The 27,629-nt window shown below is 48.5% G+C and overlaps 1 long non-coding RNA gene across 1 annotated transcript in view; it reads left to right on the forward strand.

The window, feature by feature from the left end:
- Window positions 1-17,347: 17,347 nt before the first annotated feature.
- The window catches only part of LOC110341596, a 166,400-nt gene continuing 156,118 nt past the window's right edge, over window positions 17,348-27,629 (forward strand). Inside the window, exon 1 of the long non-coding RNA XR_005878802.1 lies at window positions 17,348-17,478. This is a non-coding gene — a long non-coding RNA (uncharacterized LOC110341596). The remainder of the gene's footprint in view (window positions 17,479-27,629) is intronic.

Here is a 27,629-nt window from a genome sequence, read left to right on the forward strand (position 1 = left end):
CTGAGGATGAGGGACCTCGAATTCAGTGAGGAGGTGTGCCTCACTCTCCTTTCTTCCGGCTGACCTTTGAGGGAGAGAAGAGAGGAGGGTGCTGAGCTTTCATGGTGACCCTGCCCTCCCGCTGCCTCTGGGTCCCGTCCTCCCCATCTGGGACAGGGTCACAGCCACAGCCACTTCAAGGTAAGCTTTAAAGCCCTTTGATATTTTGACTAAAGCCCAGGTCCCATTTGAGGCACCACCCAATTCAAGTGCCAGCTGGGCCCTTTGTTTATGACTGGCTCATATTTCTGAGTGAATTTCTTTTCGGGGACCATGTTCCACGAGTCACCTTTGAAACGAGAATTTACCAGCTTAGGATCCATTCTCTTTGAATTGTCGGGATGAATGTAGTTGTCTGAAGTCCTGTTTCTGTTGTCCCGGGGTCTGTACCAAAGATGGAGGCGTGTCCTCCCATCCGCTCAGCCAGGGGACTTTGATTTCTTTTTCCAAAAGGACAACATCTCTCACCCGCTTCTCTCATCTCCATGGTGATGAAGACCCGACCATCTCACCGCTACCCAATCACTAGCGTGGAACGTTTGAGTCTCAGTGCCCCTACCTGTAAATTGGGTCTAATAACTCAGGACTCATTTACCTGAGCATTTGCTTGAGTTTCTGCACCCGAAAGGACTGTGTCGATTTGCAAACGCTCTGCCAACAATCACCATGCCTGCTAATCACCCGAACCCAAGCGAGAAACCATGGAGAGAGGACGGGGTGGCTCATAGCTGCCCAGTGACATTAGAGGGTCCGATTGTGTCACATTTAAGACACATAGCGAGGAAGAGTCTCCCCTTTCCCCTCCCCTCTCTTCCAGTCCTGTCTGGGGAGGCTGTGAAAACCGGTTCCCACCTCTCTCTTTCCTGGCCATTGGGCGTACTTGGAGGTGCCCCGCCCCAGGCTCTTTCCCTTGAATTTCCACTCTGTATTTGTCTTTACAGGGTTCGCTGAAGTGGGGTACTAGGTGTGAAAACTTGAGGGCTCTTTTTCCCCCTTGTAGATGATTTGCTTTCCCAGTGGGGAGATGGTATCAGCAAGCAGATTGTGGGGCCACGGAGGTGGGTAGGGAGGGCAGGTGCACCCATGCCTTAACCGTCAAGCACTACGGCCCTGGCTCAACCCTGTCGTTAGGTGTATCCGTAGTCTCTTCCTGGTCAGTGGTGCCCACTGTCCATCCAGACACTGAATAGTTTCTCAGCGGTTTGTCTGAAGAATCTGAATCTGGTTGTTTGACTCAAACTAGCCCTGCCAGGGTTTCTCAGGGGATGGGAACGGTGAGAACTCCATCCCAGCCTTATAGCAGGAAGTCTCATGTTGATTCAGTGCACCTTACACAGTTCTCCCGGAAGCGTGGTGGTGGCCTGGCTCTTTGTGGCATAGAGAGAAAACTTGGGCATGTGCTTCTTTGCCCAGTGAACCTGGGTGCACACGCCCTGGACTTTGCTGCCATCTGAGGGGATAGCAGGCTGTCAGCACAGCATTTCTCCCTGACCAGTGTTCCCGCTTGGGGCAGGGGGCTCTGCGTGTGGGAGACGGGGAGAAACTTGAAAACTGCCACCATACTTGGCATTTGGACCAGCTATGGATGGAGGGGGAGGTAGATCTGGCTTGTGGAGGTACATCTAGTTGCAATCAGATCCCCAAAGGGACTCTTGGTGGACAGCAGAGAGACAGAAAGGGTACGAAAGAGCGTTAAGAGCAAATCGTCTCCACCATCTCGGCGAAGCCATGAAGCCGGCTGCAGGCAGCTCACACATTTTTGTCTCCAACTTCTTCTTTGGAAATAATCACAGATTCACAAGAAATTACAAAAAATATTTACAGGGGTGAAAGCATCTCTTCCTTCTGCCATCAACGGGCTGTCTGGGTTCCTTTGCTCCTTATGGATTAAAAATGTAACTAAGCAAAGGGTGGCAGTTTCTGAGTCCCACGTGTGGGCTGGACTACCAGGCACAGAGGGTTAGGGCTCTGAGGATGGGGGCACAGAGCCCCCAGTTTTAGGGGTTCTGGATGCTTAGGTGGTGAAGCTCCCTGCTCAGGGCCTGGGCAGGGGTCCCACCCTCATGGATGGCTCCCAGCAGCATTCAGTAGACCGTGTCATGGCTCTCAAGCTCTGGGTGTTGGGACCCTCAGCTCATGGCAGCAGCTGGCAGCTGTCTGGCATTTGGACCTTCAGCCTCGGGGCTGGGCAGTGCAGACCTCTTCCAACCGCCAGAGACTGCTGTCTCTTGCCCTAGAGTCTTCCCAGAGCTCTGTCTTCTGCCTTCTTGCTGTCTGCATTGTCCCAGCCTCCTTGCCGGCCTTTCCCATCGAGGCGGCCTCTGCTTGTGTGGTTGCTGCCCAGGTGGCTGTCTGCTGCTGACCTTGCTGCTGCCACCGCTGCTGCCATCACCGCCTCTTCAGCCCACGATACCCATAGGATCATAAAGAGGCAAAAAAGAGGACTCCAAATGAATGCGCACACATGCTCACTTATACACACACTTGCATATGTGCACATGTACACACACACACACACACACACACACTCTTTTCCTCCATGGCTTTTCGTAACTGTATTGTAAGCTTTTTCAGTAGTGATAGCTTTAAAGTTGTCCCCTCCTGTGGAATGTATAACCAGGCCCTTTTCTGGGCTGATTCTTCTTCCAAATTTCCTCTCTGCTTTGGTTTGTGGGAGCCAAACGCATCCTAGAATTAATGGGCATTGATGACTGACCACAAATGGCACTCTCTGAGGATGTCGTTAATGCGTGCCAGCAATTCAGCTGCAGCAGGGGAGTCAGCAGTCTGCTCCTAACCTCGCCAGCAATGAGAAGTGACAAACCCCAAATCGAGGCCCGGGGAGGGAGGGGGCCTTGAAGGCTGGCTGTGTTTGATGAGATGCTAAGGCATCTTTAATGGGAATGCTCCTTGCCTTTGGCTGCAGAGGGCAGCTCGGGCAGGCCACTCGTAGAGTTAGAACCATGGAGCTTGCTCATGTGACCCAGCGGTATGATCTAATCTGCAATCCGTGTGCTGAAGTGGAGAGGAACAATTAGATTTATGTGGTATCCAGGCAACTCAAGCTGAGCACACACAGGATGGCAACCCCACCCCGCCTGCTGGGTCAACTCCGTGCAGGTGGTGGATAGAATACCTTGATAAATATGACTGGTCACTTAGGACAGGTTTCTTGTATCAACATTTACCGTAGGAAGTTCTCATGTCTCTGGATTTTGCCAAGCAAACAATGCATTTCACATCAGAAGTGGAAACAGAAGCTTTGCAGGGGCTGCCTGGAAGTGGCCGTCGTTACTGTGCGGTGTGGTTACCCACGGTCACCGGTTTTGGTGGCTGTGCAGTGTGGTTACCCACGGTCACCGGTTTTGGTGGCTGTGCAGTGTGGTTACCCACGGTCACCGGTTTTGGTGTTTGTGAGAGGAAGTCTTGGATTAGGAGCATGGACTGTCCAGAAGCTTGCAGGGTTTGCTGAAGTGCTGGGTCTTTTGCCCTGGTTCATTACTTGTGTGATGTTCTGAACCGCCAAGCCTTTCGGTACAGAGGCAGCAGCTCCATGTCAGTTGCTGTTTGGTGACCCCAAAATCCGGGCACCTGGCTGTATTATGGCTCTAAATGAAATGGGTTGGAAAAACCCTACAGAATCCAAGTTGACCCAGACTTATTTTTTCTTTTGTACAAGTAAACCACAGAATCAATCGGTAACTTTCTTTGACAAATCAAGCACCTATAAAAATAAACAATTTGTCTTATGTGTATGTCTGTGCCCGAGTGCATGTATGGATATTACATGTGTGCAGGAAGTTGCAGAGGCCAGAAGCATCCCATCCCCTGTAACTGGAGTTACACATGATTGTGAGCTACCTTGTGGGTGCTGGGAGCCAGATCTGGGTCCTTGGAAGAGTAATAAGTGCAACCTCTCCACCCTCGCAGTTAGACACTTATTAAAAGTTTAAATTGTAGTTAATGTTTTTCCAGTGTTGGTGCTGGATTTGGGAGGATGTTTTTAGTAATCTCTGGTGAGTACACGTGTGTACTCTTGGGCACTAGAAGGCACACGGTCCAGTTGGAGTAGGCTGCATCCTCTGTTGGAGGTAGGACCTGACTCACACCTGAACCTCCAGGGCCTGGCATTATAACCCTGTCCAATATCTGACCACAAGCACACACTGGTGACATTTCCTGTAGAAAGCTTGAGTGGGAGGTGTAGTTGGTGTGGACCTGGAGAAGCCGGATCTTGTGGTGATGTCTTGCTTGTACAAATAAAGCCTGTCTGAGGGCCAGAGAATGGAGCTCACTGCTAGCTAGCCATGGAGGTCTGGAGGTCTGTACAGACAGACAGGAAGTGAGGTAGCTGAGCAGAAACGAGATATAAGCAGGGAGAAACAGGAAATTGCTCTCTTGTCTGCTGAGAGGCTGCGGCGGTGAGGTGTGGCTGTGGCTGCTCCTTCTCTCTGATCTCTCAGCATTTCCCTCTCTGTCCAACTCTGGCTTTTTATGATCTAGACCAGTTAAGACTTGACTGTGACTCCCATCTGTCATCTGGGAGATGGAGTGAGACTCACTGGATAGTGGGGGCTGGGGAATAGAAAGGTGAAATGCTGTTCTGTCCCTTGGGCAGTACTGGTGACATGTTTGCCCCGCGTCACCTGTCACCCCCAGTTACAGAATGTCCCACGAGGACAGGGCACTTCCCAGACCCTGCGGAGTTCCCATGCCAGGCACACAGGACCAGCTCAGCAAACATCCGTCAGATTAACAAGTGGAAATGTATTAGGCATTCTTCTATGATAACATTACAAAGAGAAAGTGAGTGGCTCAGTACTTGAGAAATAAAGACATGAAACAATTACATCAGAAAAATTATGAAGAAAGGTAAGGCCTTGTAGGGCATGTTTTTAATCCCAGCACTCGGGAGGCAGAGGCAGGCGGATCTCTGAGAGTTGGAGCCAGCCTGATCTGCATAGAGAGTTCTAGCCCAGCCAGGATACACAGAGAGACTGTCTCAAAAAAGATACATAGACAAAAACGTTATTGAAGAAAGCCTTTTAAAAGATTTATTTTTGTTTTATATGTAAAGTGTCGTGTGTGTGTGTGTTTGTGTGTATGAAGAGGCTGTAATGTCCAGAAGAGAGTGTCGGATTGTAATCACCCCATGGAACAGAGAACCAAGCTTGGCTTCTGTGTAAGAACAGCAAGTGTTTTTAACCTCTGGGCAACGTTTCCAGCTTAGTTACTAAAGAAAGATCTTACCAACACAATTATGTAGCTATATCTGAGTTTGCTGCCTCTATCTTTAGGTTAACTTAACATTTTATCTAAGATAATATTTTTCAAAGAACCTGCAGGAAAACATCATGCCCATTTTAATCAGCACTGATTAGTATGTATATTTTACACACACACACACACACGCACACACACACTCGCACACACGCACACACGCACACACACGCACACACACTTTCTGACTCCCCGTAGCATGTGACAGTGACTTTCACATCCCTTTGCTCCTTCTTTGTCCCCCAACTTCCTTTTTCCTGTTGTGTTCTGTCTCTGAGACAAAACACTATTATGAACTTAAAATATTTCTGAGAATTAGTGACATTAACTTGTCTGGGAAAAACTTAAAGATGAGAAAAATCTTTTAAAGGAATTACCCAGCTTTTAAATGATACACTAACTTTCCTTCCTTTGTAATTACAAAAATCTGGCTCCAGCTGAGAGTCTGTGTGGTCTAATACTTTAAGTACCCAATGGGTTTGCATTTTGGAGACAATTCTCTAATTTACCACTAGATGGCAACGATGCTCCATCAAAGTTCACCGGCCGTCTGTGCTGGAATGGGCTCTGGGCAGCATGGTCTTCATTCCCCTGGATGTAGAAAAGACAAACGGAAGAGGGGCTTGTGTCTTCACATCGTAAGCAGGTATTAGCAGTCTTGTTACAGTGTCTACTACTGTTTGTGGGGTTAAGATACTTAAAGGGAGTCTGTGTGTGTGTGTGTGTGTGTTGTGTTTAGGTGCTTTTGCATGAGGTCAGAGGTTCATGTTTGGTGTCTTCCTTGATCGTTCTCAACCTTACATTTTTAACCTTATTATTTATTGGTTCAACTCAAGTCATTAGGCTTGGCAGCAAGCACCCTGACCCGCTGAGTCACCTCACCCTGACCTGAGTCACCTCACCCTGACCTGCTGAGTCACCTCACCAGCCTTCTGTCTTATTTTTTGAGACAGGTGCTCTCACTGAGCCTGGAGCTCACCGATTCTGTTGAGCTGTCCAGCCAGCAGGTCCCCAGGACCCTCCTGCCTCTGTCTCCCTAGTTCTGGGATAGCGGATGCCCTCCGCCATGTTGGACTCTTTGTTGGCAAGCACTTTACCAACGGAGCCTTCTCCCCAGACCTCTGGAGGGCTTAATGTTGACATATGTGTTTGACTTTCCCCTTTAAAGTGGGCTCCAGGTTCCTACATCCCGGCTTTCCCTCCTTTCCCTAACTCACCCTACCCCATTCTTGGTGAGATCACAACAGCGGAGTTACACCAACTGCCCTGCGCTTACAGGCTATGATGCCTAGGTGAGCGTGCGGCATACCCGCTACCTCAGACTGCTGCTGCGCCGTGAGGATGCCCACCTCACAGGACGGCCTGGGCATGTAGGGGGGGGGCGAAGCTGCTGCTCCCGCCTGGAGTCTACGGCACAAGCTCACCGTCAGTGGCGATGCGTCCTTACTCGCCGCCGTGCAGTCACTGGTCGGAAGGCGAGTGCCGCACTCCAGCTCTCTCTGATGCAATAGACTACAGTTTGTGGTGCTCTGCCTGCCTTTCCCTGCTCCCACCAAGTCCTTGGCATGTGCCCGTGGTGTTGAGTGAGACTGGGGGAGGTGGCTGATCTTCTCAGAGGTTAGAGCGCACCAACCAGACTCGGAGGGTGAGTAGGGCAGAAAGAAAGCTCTAGAAGGAAGAACCGGATGTGTAACAGGTGTGAAAGCTTAAGCCACAGTGTGGTGTTCAGGAGAGAGACGCACTGTTATATCTAAGAACGACGCTTGCGGGCGGAGAGCCCTGGGGTCCTCATTCAGCAGAGTGGCCAGTGCTGGGTTGTCAAGGCATTTGATTACAATTTAGAAAACATTTATTTCATGTGTGTGTGTGAGTGAGTGTGTGTGTGTGTGTTTGTGAGTGTGTGTGCGCTCACAGGAATGTAGTGCCCTCTGAAGGCAGACTTTTCCGTCTAGATCACTGATCAGCTCTGTCCTTCCAGCCAGCCACGCCCCAAATAACCGCACAGAGACTTAATACTAAGTATAGCTGCTTGGTTGGTAGCCTGGGCTGTCTTATAACTTAGACTAACCCATTTCCATTAATCTACATGCTACCCCGAGGATCATTTACGTCGTGTACTTCCTATCCCGTTCCCTCTGCATCTTGTGGAGTCTCCTCAGACTGCTCCCTTCTTCTCCCCAGCATTCTCTCTGCCCTGAAAATCATGCCTAGCCTCTGGTCAGTCAGCTTTTTATTAGCAATGAGACAATGCATCTTCACGGTATACGGAAGGGTTATCCTGCAGCAGTCTTCCAGGGTTTCGGATTCCCCGGAGCTGGAGCTGCAGGCAGTGTGAGCCTCAGTGTGGGTAGTGTGCACCCGACCTAGGTCCCCTGCAAGAGCAGCAAGGGCTATTAAGCGCCGGGACATCTCTCCAGCTTTTGTTAAGATATATGGATGACATGTAATAACGGGTTCCATCATGACGCTCTGCTCAGCCACAGGACACGTTTTTGATCGGATTCACCCCGAGCCCTCCCTTGCCCCCTCTCATGCCTGCTTATCCCCTCCCTCTTTCCAACTCGACAGACTTCCACGACGTTCTGCCCCGGCCCTTACATTCTTTCTGCCACCTCTTCCGGGATGTTCTCTGAGCTTTGGAGAGAGAGAGAGAGAGAGAGAGAGAGAGAGAGAGAGAGAGAGAGAGAGAGAGAGAGAGAGAGAGAGAGAGTGTGTGTGTGTGTGTGTGTGTGCACGTACACGTGTGTGTGTGTGGTGTGTTAGAGCCCTTAAGGACTAAACATTTGATCTATCAATTTTTCCCTTAACAAATCGGGAAAAAGCTTAGGAAGTTCTTGAGGACGTAAAGGGAAACATTCATGTTTTGGAGGCTGGCATCAAATGTTTGCTGTCATGTGGCTTCCGGCACCTTCTCTGTGATGGAGCAGAGATGGCCACACTCCACACAGCGGTTGGAGGTATGGATGATTATTCACCACGCCCACCCGTGTTTTGTACCTTCCATCACTTGGTATCCGCTCAGTTGTCCCGGTCCACGTTGGGAGCCGTTGAAGATCTCTCTGTCTCACATCCTAACCTGCGGTTGGGTTAGCTGCGGTTGATTGTTGAGTCAGCCTCATGAACATGCCACGGCATTCATGTTCTCTTTGATGGATCCAAACTGGGAAACGGCTTTTCCTGGCAAATTGTTTTTTAATATTTTGAAGCTCACAGGCAGGTTCATGGTTAGCAGAATAGATAGATAGATAGATAGATGATAGATTGATTAGGTAGATGGTAGATAATGATAGATCATCTATCCATTTAATTTGGTTAGAGAAAGGGTTAGATTCTCCTATAGCAAGGCCTTCAGGTAAGGGGAAAGCCTATGATGACGAATTAGAACAAATATCAATGAGCGTTTTTGGCATTATAGGCGATAGGGTTTGTAGTTGCCAGCTTTTGGAAGGAGTGAGGGTGTGGCTTTGAGGAGAGAGAAGAACACGGTTGGTGTCACTGGACATGAGGGGGGGGGAGGCCAGCTGGGAAAAGGAGAGAAACATTCTTGATGGGATTATGGTGCCCAGAAACCTGACCATCCATCCATGGTCCATCCCACCATCCATTCTGTTATCCGTGAAATCCACAACACACCTATTCATCTGCATTCATCCTTCCCACCACCATCCACCCTCATCCGTCTCTATCCATCCCATCACCATCCACCCATCATCTGTCTATCCATCCCACCATCCATTCTGTTATCCGTGAAATCCACAACACACCTATTCATCTGCATTCATCCTTCCCACCACCATCCACCCTCATCTGTCTCTATCCACCCACCACCCATCCACCCTCATCCGTCTCTATCCATCCCATCACCCATCCACCCATCATCTGTCTATCCATCCCACCATCCATTCTGTTATCCGTGTAATCCACAACACACCTATTCATCTGCATTCATCCTTCCCACTACCATCCACCCTCATCCGTCTCTATCCACCCCACCACCCATCCACCCTCATCCGTCTCTATCCACCCCACCACCCATCCACCCTCATCCGTCTCTATCCACCCCACCATCCATTCTTCTATCCATCTACTCCACCCATGCATCTATTCATCCTCATTAATCCTTCCTACATCCATCCACCCATCCCACCATCCCACCATCCCACCATCCCTAGGTCCATACATCCATATATCCATTCATCCATTTATTCATGCATGTAATTTACTCATCCATCCATCCATCCATCCATCTCCATCCATCCGTCTCCATCCATCCGTCTCCATCCCACCATCCATAGGTTCATCCATTTATTCATGCATGTAATTTACTCATCCATCCATCCATCCATCTCCATCCCACCACTCACCCAGCCACCCACCCACCCATTCACCTGTCCATCCATTGCTTTCATGCTTATCCTATATGAAACACTTACATAGAGTGGAGCTGTTCTCCCTCAGAGAACGAGGCCCAGGATGGCCCCTCAGATGTTCAGGACCGTGTCGCCTTTGTGGAGGATTGCAAACCACATTGGTTTCTTTCTGTGTAAGAGTTGGAGGCAGACACAGCAGAAGTGTTTATCCCTGTGTGGAGACTAGCACAGGCTGGAGGCCAGGCAGGATGGGAAAGGCTACTATCGAGAGGAGGGCTAAAGGGACACATTTTGTTAGACCCATTGCCTGGTCCTGTGTCACTATTGTCTGCCTCCTCTGGTGCTGTGTCCTGGGGCAGCAGGGGAAACACCCAGCTTCCCTAGCACATTTATCAAAGCTGAATTCAGCAATGGGAGGACCATCCCGCTGGGGCTGGAGGGAGCCTCTCTGTAGCCTGTTTTGCCTTGATTGCTGTAGAGGCTCCTTGGCCTGCAGGGGCTGCAGGTGTGGTTGTTCTTATCATGTCGGCCTAGGGCTGCACTGTTTGCCCAGCTGGGCTCTAATTAGCGAGAGGGTTAGATTCTCCTATAGAAAGGCCTGCAGATAAGGGGAAGACTGTGAGGACTAATTAGAACAAAATCAATGAGCCCCTTTTTGGCAGTATGGACGATGAGGTTTGTAGTTGCCAGCTTTGAGAAGGGGTGAGGGTGTGGCTTTGAGGGGGAGAGAAGAACACAGTTGATGCCATCAGGCACGAGAGAGAGAGAGAGAGAGAGAGAGAGAGAGAGAGAGAGAGAGAGAGAGAGAGAGAGAGAGAGAGAGAGAGAAATCTGGCTGGAGACATCCTTGCCTTTTGTAGCGGGAGAGAAAGCTGTCGGAAGCTCAGGCTTTGGGTCAGCTGTTGACTGGAGGACTCTAGACTACCTTCTCTGTCCATGGATGAAAGTGTTTATGAAACTTGATGCCCAAAGAATCGTGTGCATGTGTGTGTGTGTGTGTGTGTGTGTGTTCACATGCATGTGAAAGTCAGAGGAGTGTCTTCCTCCTATTTTTTTTCTCTACCTTATATTTGAGACAGGGCCACTCACTGAACCTAGGCTGACCAGTGAGTCCTGGGGTCCCACCTGTATGCTTCCCCAACCCTCATCCTCTGCCACCCTGACACTGTACCTGATGGACCAGCGTCCAGCCTCTGCAAGCCTAGGATCCTGAACCTTGTAAATCCCCATGTAGTGAGAGCGCTACATCAGACTCTGCAGCGGGGAAGCAGAGCTCCTGACCTCGTCAGACTGGGCAGAGTGCGAACTGCTTTCACACTGGAAGGCATCTCTTCCTCACAGATGAAAGTTGAATGTGCTGGCCTAGGGCTGTGTGCCTTGAACACCGGATGCCCATACTGGATGATGGCCCCAGTGTTTGGGGTGTCTTTCTGTCTCCTTGTCTTCTAAGCGAAGGCAGAGCTTACCTATAGGGGCCCCTCAGTTCTGGATTGCTGTATTGTGCGTACATAGAGACCTCCGGGTGCTTATTTCTGTTGTTCTTGATGTCATCTCTATTAATCCGCCTTAAGACCTTAGAATCAACTCTTGACTTCGGCTTACCTTGGAATCCAATGAGCAATTAGGTTCCGTTCTCCAAAATTCCCGGGTGCCCAAGGGATTAGAGAGTCACTGTTAACTCAGTCCGCTTTAGTCAAGGCCTCTGAGGCATTATTATTTATTTATTTATTTTTGGTTATCAGACTCTTGGGCAGAGTCTTCAGGTTCAGCGTGAGAGGATCTCACTGGAAACCACGTTGTCCATTGGCACTGGTGGCTGGAACCCTGTTAAACTTTGACAGTGTCGGGCAGAACCGTGGGCACACGTGCTGTTTGGCAGCAGAATTGTCGTCCTAACAAGCAATTCCATCTGCCCCTAAGCAAAGGGCACCTGATACGGAAGCGTAGGGCACTACTCTCTGTAAGGCGCTCAGTGGTTACCATCGACTCAGCTTTCAGAAAAGGAGAGCAAGTCCCAGAGAACTTGGGATGTACCCAAGCACAGAGCGTTGGAGACGCGAATCTAATCCCAGATGTGTGAAGTAGAGGGATCCTCTTTCGAAAGATCTTCTCAGATACCATTAAACATCTGCAACAGATGTTTTGTAATTGTTGCTCTCATCCAGACAGGGTCTTTTGTAGCCCATGCTCATCTAGAACTTACTAGAAAGCCAAGGAAGGCCTAGAAGTTGTGGTTCTCCTGTCTCTGCCTCCTGAGATTACAGGTCTACACTTCCTGAGATTACAGGTCTCCACCACTGTAGTCTGTTTATATAGTGCTGAGGATTGAACCTAGGGCTATAGGCTTGTTAAACAAACACTTTGCTAACTGAGCTGTGTTTCCAGCCTAACTTATTGTTAATAATGCAAAATCACACTTGGCATGAAAAATTCATTGCAGTTTCTTTAAAGAACATTGCCTAGTTCTCATAAAGTGTGATTTGTCAATGTAATGTGTACCTGTGTGAGTTTATGTGCACCCCATTTGGGCAAAAGTGGAGGTCAGAAGAAGGCGTTGGGTCCCCTGGAACTGGAGTGACAGGTGGCTGTCACACGTGGATGCTGAGAACTGAGCCTGGGTCCTCTACAAGAGCTGCAATTGGTCCTAACCACTGCGCCATCTTGCCAGCCCCGGATGTCATTTTAACGCAATCAGAGCTGGTACATTGCACAAATAAATTAATCCCAAGTCTCCCCAACATGGCTCACAGTGAGCTCTCTCATGGATAAGGATGACCTTTCTCCCTCTGTCTGTGTTTGTCTCAAGTCATAGTTTTAGACATGCAGACTGACTCCTGCCCTGAGCACACACTCAGAGCTGCCCTGCAGACAGGCGTGTCTGTCAGTCAAGCAGTGGGAGGTTAAAAGACACTGAAAATGAGCCTTGGATCTTTTGGCAAAAAATAGAAATGGAGAATGTGCCCAATCGGCTGGCTAACGAGAGCAAAACTCCAGAGGACAGAATAGCAGTCGTGAGCTGTAAGAATGTGCCCACTTGGATAGAATTTATCATTTGACTCAACTGGTTTTCTGTACTAATTTTATTGGCTAAGCACATGTAATTCCTGGAGAACCTATGGTTAATCTTGGGTCCGATTACTCCAATAAGGGTTTGTAAGCGTTATAGCTACCATGTAACTTTCTTATTAGGCATATCCAAGGATGTGGATTTGAAAAGGCCGTGGGAGGTTGCACATGGGTTTTCAGGTTTCATCTTCCTTTTGACTGGACCAAAACAACCTTACTGACGTCCTGCATGGTGGTCTCACTTATGTCCAAAGTGATGCTGGTATCTAGGCTTTGTGCAGTGCCTTCCTCCATGTTTCCCCAATAATAACTGGAATCCGGTTTGAGCACAGCTTCCAGAAGGAAATCAAATTCCTTCTTCAAGAGAAAAACCACTTGTGACAGAGGACTGGGCAATGTGTATCAGCGGGAAGCAGGTAGGAGTGGATACTGGGGGTGTAGGATGTCACGGTCACCTGGAGTCCATCTTAGTGATTTTTGTTTTTAGGATGCCTCTTTGACATCTAGATAGGACAGTGGTCTGCAGTTGATATGGGAGGTGATGGAGGGTGTGTGGCATAGTTTAGAAGGAGAGATTAAGGCTCAAGAGGCTGGGAAAGTCAGAATAACTTTGATATCTGAGAGCTGATAATTTACTGCCTGTGTTTATTGAGCTGAAGACCCCTTCTTCATGAGGTCATCAAAGTGGGACTATGGCCTTTTTCTTGCATGTGAGGTTAGTGGTGACAAACAGCATCATGGACTTTCTTGTCAAAGGACAAGAAGAGAGTCCAGAGTCATAGGCTTGCTGTCAGCCCTTAACCCCCAGAAGGAAGATCCTTCAAGTGACCCTTACCAGAAGCACCTCAGCCTGGTGCTTTAGTCCTCCAAGAATGACAGCACCAACTGCAGCTCCCTGTGCTCCCAGAAAGGGGACAGCTGCACAGATGCCCAAGGGGTCATCAAAGCCATTTAGTAATTAAGAAAGAAGCAAGAAGCTGAAGGATAGTTAACTTCAGTCACTGGAAAGGAAGATTCTGACTTAAACTAGTTCTCAAGGGAGTTCTAGTCTGGGGTAAGAAGAATCCTTCCATTTCCACACCCATGTATTCTTCTAAGCTCTCGGTGGGAATTACATCCATTTTATGAAGCAACTGATAATGGAGAACGGAGACTAGCCAATGGTTCTGAAGATGCGACATTAGCACGGGAGCTGGTCCTGACACCCCAGGATAAGAACTCGTAAATCTCTCTCATTATGTAGTCAGCGTTAGGATGCCATGCTATAAATGAAGTTTTACCCCCAAGTCCCCTGAGCCCTCTAACCCTACCGTGTAATTATATCTCAGGTTCTAGTTCATATAATTGCGTGGGTGGTGGACTCCCAGTAGGTTTCTTGGTGAGTAGAATAAGGGACATCATGAAAAGGACAAACCACAGCTGAAACCATCTCACCTGTTATCAAAGAACACAAATCAGAAGACATGTATTTTGAGTTAATTGGCAGGCATTATTGCCACCTTTGAGGGAATAAGAGGTTCACAATGTCAGTACCAGTGTCTCCATTCTATTTGTAGATCTGTGGTTCCTATAGAAACCAGATGTTTGTGACAGGTCATGAGCTTATCCGGCAACGGTCCCCTATGACGCTGTGGCCATGGGTGTGTTATATTGATGGGTGAAGATCGACACACATGCTCAGACCCTGTGTGACCAATGATCTGGCAAGCACCTTCTCCATCAACACGGGCTGGGCGTCGGCTGCTGTCCTTCATACAGCAAGGGCAGCCACGCACACGCACTCCCTGCAGGTCATCTGGATGGTCTACAGAGCAGTGCTGTCTGGTCTAGTAGTGGCATTGTGTCGATTACAGAGTGATGAGAGTAACTGATGCCCTGATTCTCAACCTGGAGTCACGTAAACCCAGAGGACATCTGGGAATATTTGAAACCTTTGGGGACAGGGGGCTGACACTATTGTGGGACTGTAGGCAACCGGTAAAATCCTCAGGTGCCGCCACACATCCTGGAGGCCAAAGGATGGCCCTCCGCCCTAATAACAAATGGACTCAAAGTGTGACTCTTGTCAAGGTTAAAAACCTCCGCCCTGTGCTGGAGAGCTCGCCCAGGTATTGAGGATGAGAGAAGGCCGTCAGGCTGAGCAACCCCGCTACCACCAGGACTAGAAGGTAGCCCAACCCAACATCCAACTCATCTATCAAAGCTGCTGGAGCATGTGAAGGGGGCCGGACCTGCCAATCCAAGACTGTAGGATCTCCATGACACAGGACGGCAACAGGACACCCAAGACGATTCCCAGTGAGGCCCGGCATCAATAGCGTGACAGAAGCCAGCAGCCTGAACTAGACCATTGACTCACTGCAATGAGCGCTCACGAGTGAAGATGTACGGACTGAAGCATCCCTACTGTGTGATTTGCTGGCCGCACGGCAGCTTCCACGGGGAGATTTATTTACTTATTTTTGTTGTTGTTGTTGTTGTTGTTTTTACTTTTGAATTTTTTGTGGGGGGGTTGGAAAAAACAGAAGTGGAAGGGAGGGGCAGGGAGATGAGTTCGAGATCAGGATGCGTGATGTGAAATTTACGAAGAATCGATAAAAGCTTAAAAAAAAAAAAAAGAAACCCTGCCCTCAAAGAACTGTACCAGAGGTGGGGATTGGTCCTGTGAGGCTCATCACATCAAGGGAATTTTTGAGGATGTCTAAGGTTAGGGATATCCAGAATATCCCTTCTGGTTAAATAATAAATTGTACATGTTAAGAACTTGCCAAGTAAGTAAGCGAATGAGAGGCATATAGGAAAGTTCCTGGTGCCAGGAGAAGGCCTCTGGAGAGCCAGCCTCCCAGGGGAAGGCAGACATTTGCTGTGGCCAGAGGCCAGGAGAGGGCCCGAGGTGTGCCTTCGAGAAGGCTGTGGTTTGTATGGTGGTCTGCTATTCACTTAGACACTCGGCCACAGAAGGCAGAGGGCAAACAAGCCACTTTCACCACGAGAGAAACAAGGCTGGGTTTGTGTTCTAGAAGACCACTGGAGGGCTGGCTGAGGAGGTGGCCCTGAGGGGTGAGGGCACTGGGGTCAGTTAAACTAGTCTGCCTTCTTTCTGAGACGGACATTTGAGAAGGGACGGGATTCTCCACTGGGATAGAATAGAAATAGAGTAACGGCGGGAACAGGTTCCGGAGGATGGGGGGGGGGCGGGAACACCTCCCGGTAACTGAATGGGAGCAGAGAGAGGGGAGACACAGGGCCCCTGGTAAACAGGCAGAGTCAGCTGAGGATGGAGTCCTGGAAGCCTTCCCAATGAGGGGATTGCTCACATTAGCGAGGTTGTCAAGAAGTCAAATGCTGCACGCACGATTATTTTACTTTTCCTCAGAACCGCTTGGCCACGGGTAGTACTTGTGTAGGAAGAAAACGCGACTTGAAAGAGCCTCCTGTTGGATGGGGAGGGACTCGTGGACCAGGCCCCCACTGCTGAAGGGCGGTGGGTGGAAGAGGGATACTGAGTCAACTTTCTTTAAGGCTGACTGTAGGACTGTGGATGGTTCCACACCCATGTATTGTCGTCCCAAATTGGATGTGGTGGGTTATTAAAAAAAGATGTGTCATTAGAGGGAACCAGGGCCACGGATCTGAGAGGAGTTAGGGGCACGGGTGGTGAATGAATATGATCAAAATATATTATATGCACTATGAATTTTTTAAAGGAGTTAATGAAATACTGTATTTACAGAAGGGAAATGGGCAGAACCCAGTTATTTCTGCTTCTCAGGCTTGCCCCCACCATCTCCAAACATACTTTTTTGTTCATATTTTAGATTTTCAAAATGAGATTTTTGCATAACAATGTCTGCAGAATGTGATTTATCAAGAACTACCAGTGTATCTGCACTTTGACCTAGTCATCTCATGTTTTTCTCTAATCTTCATTGTTATTATTGTGCATGTGTGCACGTGTGTGCAGGCGCTTGTGCGCACACATGTGCAGGGACGTATATGTTACGGTGTGCATACACGGGAGTCAGTCTCCTACATGGCTTGTGGGACTAGAAGTCAGGTTTTCAGACTTGCGACGCAAGCGCTTTTATACACTGAGCAGGACCCCATTATCCTGTTTTTATAGGAAATTGATGTTACAGGCAGAGCGGGGGAGGGGCAAACTGATGCACACGCAACGCCACTCACTGGAGCCTCATCTGAAATAGCAGGAGACAGAAAACCGGGAGAGGAAGGGTTAAATAAGACGCGGTGTGGACACAGGGTAGGTAGATGACCCTGTAGCTGCAGAAACCAGGACTCGTCTCTCAGTTGGTCGGTGATTCTGAGGCTCTCTACGGTTTGATGCTGTTAGCAGCGTCCACGCGGACACTGTCGGGCATTGTGCGGAGTCTGTTGCGCTTTGTACACCTGTGAGAGTTGAACTCACTTTCGGAGAGTGATGGTGGATGGTGCCAAGAGCTGGACAAAGGGTACCTGGTGGGCGGATGTTGTACAGAGCAAGCGAAACCTGACCTTTGAATTAGGGTGGAGGCTGTGTCTAAGAGACAGGGGTGCTCCCAGGGGAAACCAAACAAGAAGACTAGATAGGCAATGCCTTGCCCAGGGACCATGGGAACGAGCCGTCGAGAATGGTTGACTACACACGGCTGGCACTTCCTGCAAGGAAACCCTAGGATTGGGGTGCTGAGTAGGGACACGCTCTGAGCATCTCGGGAGCCTCCAGGTAGTTGTCTTTCTCTGCTGGACCCCCCCCCCCCCCCCCCCGCAAAGGGGCTTGGCTGTTGGCCTGCCCCCGGGTTCCACATTCCGCTTGTGCTTCTGAGACACTGCCCTTCATAGCTCTCTCCTTGGGCTCGGTGTTTACAGGAATCCTGCTTTATTTACTTTCCGTCTTCCACAGAATGAGCTCTGTAACCCGAGAGTCCCTGGGGGAATGAGTGCGGTAACTCTAGCTTGGCTACACCGCCACGCAGCCACTGTTCAGGTGCTCAAAATGTTCTGGGCTTATAGATGCGGACGTTCAGTCCTCCTGCCTGTCAAAGAAGAGACATTTCCGCAAGCTATGGAGGGGTGTGGGGGGGGGGGTAGCGCATCATTGGTTGCTTCCTGAAAGGACAGGGTAGGGAGATTCCTTTGAGTTGCTGAAGTAGTATGCAACTGACCAGTTTGAAAAATAACCGCTGTTGCTACTGAACTTGCCTGGTTACGGAATCAAACTCAGCCAAAGGCTGCCCTTGTGGGGACACACACGAACAACCAGAGTGTGGCATGCCAACTTTGTAGCCACTCTGGAGACTGACCTCAGATGGGTGACGGCGGGCTGCTTGGGAAATGTTTTATGCCGCTGGCAGGACAAGGATCCACTTTCAAACTGACCTACTGTGTGCTGCACGGGTCATGGCTGTATGGAGGACCTCAGTGTCCAAGGAAACGAGAGCTGGCGGGAGAATGGAGGACCCAGCACTAACCAGGACCCAGGCAGAAGCCCAAATTGTTTCTGAATAACAAAGCAGTTTCCCAGCTTCTCTTATGAATGCTTCCGGTAATTATTTTTATAAAGCAATTTCTTTCCCCCGAAGCAACTCGCCGCTTCCATCACTCACTTTAATTTCAGATTTAATTGAGGCAGAGTGTTGCTGGGTTTTCTGTGCCAGCTATAAAGCTATCACATCGCTATCAGTTGGGAGAAGAGACCCTTAAGACAGAATGGGTCCTTCTCTACCCTGGTCAGTTCTCATCAGCCTTTTGAAAGGACACGGACACTTTCTAGGCTGTTCATTGTAAAGGCCCCACAGGGAGGAGGAGCCAGAACACAGTATAGTAACACACAGTGTGAGATGCTGTGTTGAGACCTGCTACATGGTATGCTAACTTCAAAGTTTATAACATAAAACCGTGTGCTGTGGTCTTTCAGGGCGTGCTGGAAGCCCTGGTTTCTCCCCAGCACCCCCCAAAGCAGTCCTGTAATCCCAGCACCCAGGAGGTAGAGGCAGGAGGACCAGATGTTCAAGACGTTCATCCTTGGCTACAGAGTGAGTCCAGCCTGGGCTACATGAGACTTCGTCTTAAACAAACACACATGGAAACAGGCTGCTAAGATTCTAGACCATGAGTCATTCCTCTTTAGTTAAAGTCTCTCTTCTGCACGTATGCGTGCACTGTTGTCTCATTGGACTTCCCAAAACACAAACTCAGACATAAAATCATTAAAAGTTTCAGTCGGATATGAGCTCAGGTGGGGGCCCTTCTGAGTGCAGGATCCCATGTAAGCAAACAGATCGTGTGACCTGACTCACTGGTGAGTCATGAGCAGCTGGAAAGAGGTGTTTTTCCACGCATCTCTGGAGTCTCGGGGTATGTAGACAGGATCATGGTCCCCATCTCTGGAGTCTCGGGGTGTGTAGACAGGATCACGGTCCTCATCTCTGGAGTTTCTGGGTGTGTACACAGGATCATGGTCCCCATCTCTGGAGTTTCAGGGTGTGTAGATAGGATCACGGTCCCCGAGTCCTGCTTCTGCCTTTGTAACTGATATAAGTGAGTCAGTCATTCTGCTCCCTGCGTTTCTCTCCCGGCTCCCCCAGAAAGTGGCTTTCCCACCGTCTGCCATCGTGGGAAAGGTGCCTAGTGTGTGGTGCCATTTGGACTTTCCGATCTAAACGCCCTACGTCATCGCGCCACTTGCCGAGTGCCCGCTCTTTGCTGGTCCGTCTTGTGCCGAAAGCCTTGTGTCCTTACGTAACTGACCCTCTTGTGGGGGAGGCATCTGGCAAGGCATTTGGGGAGGGGCAGACAAGAGCATGGTCTGCAGGAGTGCGGGGCAGACAGTGAGGAGAGGGGGCTGGGAAGCCGGTTGCTGCTGTGACCCCACTGGAGAAGGCTTCACTGGACGGTGACATTTGAGTGACTGGCCGAAGAAGACGCGCTAGACGGCTGTGCTGATCTGGAGAGTGTGTGTCACAGCGGGGAGCACCTCATTGGCCTAACAGGAGCTTTCGGCATCATTTTACCAGGCACACGAGGACGTCACTTCCCTCCCTGGAGACGGAAAAATAGTATTCATGGGTCAGTGCAGTGGGCCACAACCAGGAAAAGGGTTCTGCACCTGCCCGGGCGTGGCCTTGTTTCCACAGGCCTCACAGCTTTGTTCTGAGATCCGGCACTTTCTACAGACAGGATGTTCTTCTGAGAGGGCGCCTCCATGCACAGCTGCCTTCGAGGCAAACTTTCAAAAAATTCCAATCGATTTCTCATCTATTACATTTTGTTTTGTAAAAGGTTTTATGTCAGCGATTGCAGAATGAAGGTGCCAATAGTAGAGTAATTTGGCTCATAAGTGGAAAGTTAATCAGGCAGCCTCCTTCACGCTGTCCTTCCTCCCCAAGGTCAGGGCACGGCTGAGACTCAGAGGAGGCCCAGGGACGTCTGATGGGCTCTCATGGGGGGAGGGCTAACCTCCAGGTCCTTCTGGGAGGAAGTGTTGACGCAAAGGGCTTGGTGGGTTTCAGAGGTCTGGGATGCAGCTATACCGGGACGGAAGAATGGCGCCTACGGTTAATGCTGTCGGGTAAGGGTGACTGTGGCAGGCTAGGAAGCTTCAGGTTTCCCACCCCAGGGCAGTTCCCAGCAGGACGCTGTCCCAGTGAGCATGGCATCACTGTTTTCCAGGTGCGTTCCTAAGATGTTATATTTCTGTCTGTGCCTAGGCCACTGCCACAGGCACCTTTAGGGGTTGCCAGCAGCGTCTTTAGTTTCAGCCAGGTGGCTCAGCTTCCCTGACATGTCAGGGCACTCGTTAGAAGCAAGGGTCAGAGTGGGCTTTGGCCCGTTTGGAAGTGTGAGCTCCATGTCCTGGCCCCAGCCAAACAAAAGGCTGGAATGCTAAGGCCTGTTGCCTGGAACTCCTTGTGTTTACACGTTGATAACGAATTTCTTCATGTTGTTGACCCAGATGGAGTCACATCTTGCCTGGTGACATTGGCCCCTCCACTGATTGGCTGTCTTGTAATTAATGAGCTCTGGTCGAACATGGACTGAGCTTTCCTGGAAAATGGAATTAAAGGTAGTTGACAGTTCTCTTGTGATCTGAGCTGAGTTCCAAGAACAACACCTAGGTAATTCTACTCTGGGCTTTGCTTTCATTGTTGGTGAAAACAACCTATTGTACCTTCGGGAAAGAAAAAAAATTCCCATGTAAAGACAAGTTACAAGGTTTTAGGAAGTTATCTGCTAAGGTCTTGTATAATCTTCACCTTAGGTTGAAAACTCCTTCAGTCTAACACAACTGCCTACCATGGAAATCATTGGCTTATGTGACACATCCCAAAATCCTAGGTGGCATGTAGAGGGGTCACTGTGACATAAGAATGTTGACAACCACAGCCATCTCCGTCAGCGATGTCACTTTTCATGGCGGGTGGACGTTTGGCGTCATTGGAGAAGGAAGGAGACTTATCCGACTCTGGTTTGAGCTGGCCGTCATCCTTCCCTCTACCCCTTCTTGACAAGACAGGCCACCCATGGGACCCACTGGTGTTTCGGGACATGACACTCTGTTTCCAGTCTGTGGGTCTTTCTCCCCAGGAGCACATAGGTAAGGATGTCCTTGCTCACGGTCCTCGGAATACTGCACTCTCTGCTGGTTTGGGAGTTGGTGGTTGTGGAAATGAAACTTATACACGTGCAGAGCTCTGTCCCTGGGCTGTGTCCCAGGTTAAGCCATTTCTTCCCTCTAGAGATGGTAACTGACCTCTGGGCAACTCTTGATTTTGATGGCAGCGAGGTCTGGGAGGAAACTGAACTCAAACATGTTGGGACTCCCAGCCTGCGAATTTCCACCTTAAAGAGCAAAATTAATGAGGCACGTGGTAGACTCAGCACTTAGACTAAACGCAAAGAGAAGACAGGTATGACATTCCATATGGGACCACACGTATCATACATAAAGAAAATTGCATCGTGATGAAAGCTCATTATATGCATGTATAAAAGTGTCACAGCAAAATCCATTGTTCTACGCAATTAATATATTCTAGTAAGTTTGTTTTTATTTGGAAAAATAAAGGAAAAGGAAGTTCCTAGTCGCCAGCGGTGGCTCCACGGACTTGTCTCCTCCTCTGTCCGCTCACACGGGATCTTTCTTCCCTCTCTTCAGTCTGTCATTCTGACAGTGAGTGACACTCCATTCTGAGAATGCCTACAGTTGCCTGACACATGGAACCCTTCAACTGAGATGGCCTACCCACTGGAGGCCGTAGATCACACTTGTGTTTAGACAGTGGCCACTGTTCACTGGGACACTGCACTGGGAGTCTTCTCAGTCTCTCCCGCCCCCGTGACTGGCTCCATTCTTCATGCTCTAGTAGGCAGGTTCTGAGGAAGGTCTCGCGCTGCGTCCTAACTTGGTGGCAGAGTGGATGTGCCAGGGGCACAGAGCACCATGCACTTTTGTCACAGTAACTGACCAGTTCTATAAGAGTGACAGCCCAGCCAGGTAAGGGTTAACCCAGTCCAAGGCAGCGGCACTGCTCTTCTCCTGAGGGCTTTTCACGGCCTGCATGTTTCCTCTAGTCTTTGAAAGTGTCACACATGCACACCGTGTGTCTTCTGTATGACCACCTTGCCAGCTCCCTCCAGCTTCCCCACTGTCTCCTTCTCAGCTTCATGCTGTCTGTCTTCTATCTTTCTCTCTTTCTTTTTATATCTATCTGTATCAATCTTTCTATCTCTCTATCATCATTATCTATCATCATCTATATCTACCTGTCTGTCATCTATCTATCTATCTATCTATCTATCTATCTATCTATCATCTATATATCTATCTATCATCTTCATCTATCTATATCAATCTTTCTATCTCTCTATCATTATCTGTCATCTATCATCACTATCATCATCTATATCTATCTATCATCACTATCTATCTATCTTAATCTATTATATATCTCTATCTATCTACCGATCCATCTATCTAATCTACCTATCATCATCTGTGCAATCGGTGCCGTCCCTATATGCACATTGTCAGGAGCCATATATCTCTTCTCAACGCTGTGACGTTGAGAACAAACCATCTTTAAGCCAGCACCCTAAGTGCTCAACTGTGCTTGAGAGCAAGTTGATCGTTAACATGAAGTCTTGCTGTGTAGCCCACACTGGCTGTGAACATAGTTGTTGTCTTCCTGTCGCAGCTGCCTGATTGCTGGATTTACAGGTGTGCGCCACCGTCCACATTTTCCTCACCTATAACTCAAAGATAATGTGAGGTAGGAATGGTTAAAAAGCAGCGAGGTGTGTGCACAGGCAGACTGTCAGGGTCTCGTTGGGGACGCAGTTCCACTGCCTTGGATAAAGCACAGAGAACCACCAAGAGGCCGCTTGGAGTAGGAGCAAGAGGAATGGGCCTAGATGGGTCAGGCCACTCCCAGCAGGAAAACAGTCGGCAAATAGAGAGAAGCGGACCCACTCTTCCAGGGACCTGGGGCACCCAGCATACTTTATGCTCACCAAAATAAAAGTCATGAATGCTGGGAGCCCACACGACACACTGAAGATTTCTTTTCCCTCTAGTATGTAATTGATTTTTCTGTCCAACGTCACGCAACTGGAAGTACTCAAGTTTGATCAAACTAACTGCCCATGTTTTTCTTTTGGAACATTCACAAAATGCCGTGAGCTGGCCACCCCAAGTGCCTGGCTGCCACTGCCCATGCCTTCTGTCCCTGTGTCATCAAAACATAGGCTTTAATTCTCAGCTTCAGCCTCTTTTGCGTTTTCCTTTGTTAGTTGAGCCTGGGAAGGAGAATGCTGAATGCTGGGTGTGCAGAAATGCATCCTGGGCTCCGGGGTTCTCTGTGAAGGTAATTGTGACCTCTAGCTGCTCACACACAATATCAGTAATCTGACCTCAACTTGATTTCCATATAAGTTGTCATTTTATCCACCCAACGAGAAGCAATGGAGAACACAAACGGAGAGGTTATATTTCTAGTGGCAAATGGAAACAGAACCCTGTGCCAAAAACTACCCTTGCTCCAGATACAGATAACAGCCTATTATTATGTTTAGTTTTGTTTGCAGGGGGCTATCCCAAGCCTTTGTGGGTTCCATTGTAGAATTTACAGTGACTTTTGGGTCTGGTCATACATTTATCAAGTGGGCTAGCAGCTTTGCATATAGAAATAATTAGATATTCTTTTTTGTTGTTGTTTTAAAGACAGGGTTTTTCTATGTAGCTTTGGAGCCTGTCTTGGAACTAGCTCTGTAGACCAGGATGACCTCAAACTCACAGAGATCTGCCTGCCTCTGCCACCTAAGTGCTGGGATTAAAGGTGTGCACCACCACCACTGCCCAACTCTTAGATATTCTTGTAAGTCTGTATTCTTTTTTTTTTCAAGTCAGGGTTTCTGTGTATTGTTTTGGAGGCTGTCGTAGAACTTGCTCTGTAGATCAGGTTGTCCTCGAACTCACAGAGCTCTGCCTGCCTCTGCCTCCCGAGTGCTGAGATTAAAGGCGTGCACCACCAACGCCCTGCTGTATTTTTAATAACTGGTTAGGATGAGATGGAAAAAGCTTTCTCTGATAAAGACAAGATAATTTTAATAAACTTGGGAAACACTAATGGTGTAGGATCACCCACCATTTGTGTATGTCTGCCATTGTCTGATGTATTTTTTTTTCTGCATGGATAGAGTTGTGGTGAGTGATGATTACACACTGTGTGATGTGTAATTCTGATCCCCACTTCTTCCTTTCCTGAACATTAACATGCAAGCCTTACCTTGAGCTACTGAATTTTCTTCGACCTTGGTAGAAATGCCTGGGCAGGGAGATGCTTGCTGGGTGAAGATCTGGCTGTGTGTGGAGAGGAGTAGAGTTCAGACCCCGGCACTCCGGTAAAAGGCAGCCAGTGTAGCGGCCTTCCTGTGATCCTGTGATCCTGTGATCCTGTGATCCTGTGATCCTGTGATCCTGTGATCCTGTGATCCTGGCCCAGAGCACTCGCAGAATCTGCGAGCCCTGCCTTGACATGGGAGGCTCTACCTTGTATGTGAGGTGGAGGGCGATCGTTTGCAGAAGATGCTTGATGTCACATACACACACATGTGTATACATGCACCCACCCTCCCACCCCTCACACGAGCCCCCTCCCCCCAACATGCAATGGTTAAGACCTTAGCTGGCTAATTCTGGGCCTTGACCTCGCTAGATATTTGATGCTTCCAAACAAACATTTCCTGAAGGAACGTTTTCTCATCGTTTATAACAGATAAAAGCATCTGTGTTTTCAGCTACATGGTGAGAGACGTTGAAAGCAATTAGGATTTCTTGGTACCAAATTCTACTTTAACTATCTAGGGACACTATCACAAAGAACCACAGGAGGGTGGCTTGAGCAGAATAGAAACTATTTTTCTCACAGTTCTAGATGCCAGAAGATTGAGGTAGGAGGACCGTCTGGGGGAAGGTCTGCTCCAGGCCAGCACTCAGCTGTGGGAAGCCGTCTCTGTCTCTTCATATAATTTCTCTCTGTCTAGGTTCAAATTCCCCTGCTTATCTTTTTTTTAGAAGGTTACTCATTTGCATTTTGAACCACTTATTTTTTTAGATTTTATGTGTACGGGTGTTTTACCTTCGTGTATGTATATACACCGTGTGTGCAGTAAGTCAGAAGAGGGCGTTGGATGGATCCCTTGGGACTAGAGCTGCAGGCAGTTGTGAGCATTGTGTGGTTGTGGGGACTGAACCAAGGACTTTGGAGGAGCGTCCAGTGCCCTTAACTGCTCTCATCTACACTTCTCTTGCAATAAAATACATAAATACAGTTTGCCATTTTAACTAATTTCAAGAGGGAAGTGTGTTCCACATCATTCAGAGACATCCCTGTTTTCAACTTTGAAAGCGTCCCCTCGCCCCATAAGGAGAAACTTCACACCTGGGAGGCAGTCTCCCCACCCTCCCTCCCTGGTTATTTAACGAGTGGTGAGCCCTAAGACAACATACATACAAACAGCACAAATGGACAGATTTACCTATCTGTATATACATATCCATACACATATATGTGCTTAACAGTAATAATCAAAGTAAAGAGGCTATCAATTTGAGAGGGAGGGGTTAGAGGGAGAAGACCTGGGAGAGCTTGGAAGAGGTAAAGTGATGTAGTAATTCTATTTTAATTAAAAATGCAAAATGAAAGTATAAAAATGGTACGTGTAAACAATAGAATATTATTAACCTGTTAAGAGAAATGAAATTATGAAATTCACAGGTGAGTGGGAAATAATCATTCTGATTGATAATAATTAATAATCCAGAAAATTAAAACACTGTTTTTGTCACCCAGCCCATTGGTAATTGTGAAAAGCCAGGAAAGGAAACAACCTATCTCAAGTGCGGCAGACACACAATGCTGTTCTTGTCCTAGAAGCCGTGGAAGGTCATCATCTTAAACTGGAAAGGGAATAATCTGATTTTCTTTTGAGGCATATCCTATTTTTAAATGTGAGGCTTCTTCAATTTATTTGATACTCATAATCCCACACTTCAGTGTCTGGGTATTTGCCACTTTGTCCAAGCTGCTGTGTGTTTTACTCGCCTGATCACTAGGTGTCTCTCCAATCCATGCTAACGTTCACTAACACAGAGTTCACAGCTCTCTGGTGGAACCCTTCAGGCAGTAAATGTCTCCCTTTGCACTTGGCAGCAATTTTAAATAGTCTGGATTACTGGTCTACCCAGACAAGGGGTCTAGGTAAGGCTGGTGGTTTCACAGAAGAACCAGAAAACCCATCTCCTTAAGTTGGAGCTAGAGAGGCATTCCTCTCTGTGTGGAAATTCTAGGGAGAATGTATATTCTGGAAGAATTTAAATTAGCCGGTGTAGACTTCAATGATTTGCATAGATGTCCTTCATGTAGAGTCCTGGGACTTTCCTAGGGTTGTCGAACTGACAGCTATTTGCCAGCCGGGTACCTGTGATAGAGCCCACTGTGCCAGTGCTGCTTGGGGACAAACTTTGGCCCACCCATGTAACTGAGACACCAAGGCTCTGCAGTCCCCAGCAAGTGCTGCTGGGAACTGAATATCCATGTGCAGAGGGATGAAAGCAAGTCCCTTACTCCTAATCATCAAAGGCAGCTCAGTCTGGATCCACAGCCTTACTCCTAATCATCAGCCTGGATCCACAGCCTTCACGTGAGAGCAGACTTTGAAATAAGGAAACACTTCAAGATGTAGTCACAGGCTGTGGTTCTGAGTCTAACAGTTCAGGGGTCACAGCAAGAGTCTAAGAGGAGTGCCTTAAAGTCTGAAGCTTCTGCATAGCCAAGGAAACAGTGACCAGGAGGAGACACAGCCTGCTTAAAGTCTGTAGCTTCTGCATAGCCAAGGAAACAGGGACCAGGAGGAGACACAGCCTGCTTAAAGTCTGTAGCTTCTGCATAGCCAAGGAAACAGTGACCAGGAGGAGACACAGCCTGCTTAAAGTCTGAAGCTTCTGCATAGCCAAGGAAACAAGGACCAGGAGGAGACACAGCCTGCTTAAAGTCTGAAGCTTCTGTATAGCCAAGGAAACAGTGACCAGGAGGAGACACAGCCTGCTTAAAGTCTGTAGCTTCTGCATAGCCAAGGAAACAGTGACCAGGAGGAGACACAGCCTGCTTAAAGTCTGTAGCTTCTGCATAGCCAAGGAAACAAGGACCAGGAGGAGACACAGCCTGCAGAGAGGGAGGACAGCATTTCCAGTTATCCATCTCACTGGACATTAATATCCAGAGTATTGAAAAGCCCTGAAACCCCAAAGCACAAACAATCCGATTAACAAATTAACAATGAACAAAAGGAGCTGAATGTACGCTTTCCAAGGGGGGG

This window comes from Mesocricetus auratus, unplaced genomic scaffold (genome assembly GCF_017639785.1).
Source record: "Mesocricetus auratus isolate SY011 unplaced genomic scaffold, BCM_Maur_2.0 Super-Scaffold_100008, whole genome shotgun sequence".
Lineage (NCBI taxonomy): Eukaryota > Metazoa > Chordata > Mammalia > Rodentia > Cricetidae > Mesocricetus > Mesocricetus auratus.